We start from the raw sequence: 1,043 nt of genomic DNA on the forward strand, positions 1-1,043 counted from the left end.
TCAAGGTTTTGGTTTCAGCAAGTACACAACGGGGATTGTCTTTCTTTGAGATGGGAAAGACTGAAGCTTCATGGACTAAAATCATGATCTAGCTTGGGATACAAGGAGTTTGAGTGACTATTAGATTTCCAAATGAAGTTATTGATTAGGCATTTGGTTAAATGAGACTGGAATTCACAGAAGCGGCCCAGAACAGAGATACATATCAGAATATAGATGGTGTTTAAAGACATGAGACTGAGTGAAAGTACCAAGGGTTTGAATGACAAAAGAGGAGAAGAGGCCCAAAGACTGAGTCTTGAGGTATCTATGTAGTAATAATCTGTTTATACATCTGTGTCCCCACCAAAGGATGAGGTTGTTGAGCTTCTGGGCTATGCTTTAGTCACACTTTTAAGCACCTTGCATAATGTAGGCATAAAGTTTGTTCAATAAATGCTTGTTGAATAAAATGAATGAGTGGACGGATGAGCTAAAATAAGTGATACTAAACAGAGGTCGCCAAGTAAATATATACAAGACTCGAGCAATAATGCAAGGAGATGTAGCAGCTTAGGGAGTGGTATTGGTCGTGGGAAATTGAGAAGTACATGCCTGGCAGAAGGGGGACGCCACTAATCAACACCATTTGATTACTGCCGCACACAAGTGTGGGTCACGTGTAACTATTTTCTTTTTCTGATTTCAAGAGAATATGGAAATCTCTGACTTTTTTCCCCTTTTAAAAAAAAAAAATAATATGGAACGCTTCACGGATTTGCCTGTCAGCCTTGCGCAGAGGCCATGCTAATCTCGGTATCGTTCCAATTTTAGTACATGTGCTGCTGCATTGAGCACAAATCTCTGACTTTTTAATTTAAAAAATTTTAAATTTTAAAAATTTTCTGTGAGTCAAGATTCTGCAGGTCAAATAAAATTTATCCTGAATTTGTTCATTGTTCTTCAGTTCATGACCTCTTATTAAGCAGTTCAACCTCATTTTATAGTGTATGAGAAGCAAGCTTCTGCATGATTAATTACTAGATAAGAAGCTAACCTTTACA

The 1,043-nt window shown here is 37.6% G+C and overlaps 1 non-coding gene across 1 annotated transcript; it reads right to left on the reverse strand.

Annotated features, from left to right (window-relative positions):
- Window positions 1-733: 733 nt before the first annotated feature.
- On the reverse strand, window positions 734-837 carry LOC129085455 (U6 spliceosomal RNA). The gene has a single exon (XR_008530709.1). It is a non-coding gene; the product is annotated as a U6 spliceosomal RNA (small nuclear RNA).
- Window positions 838-1,043: the final 206 nt, after the last annotated feature.

The sequence above is a fragment of the Pteronotus mesoamericanus genome, unplaced genomic scaffold (genome assembly GCF_021234165.1).
Source record: "Pteronotus mesoamericanus isolate MK-2021 breed Mesoamerican mustached bat unplaced genomic scaffold, CSHL_Meso_final scaffold_232, whole genome shotgun sequence".
Lineage (NCBI taxonomy): Eukaryota > Metazoa > Chordata > Mammalia > Chiroptera > Mormoopidae > Pteronotus > Pteronotus mesoamericanus.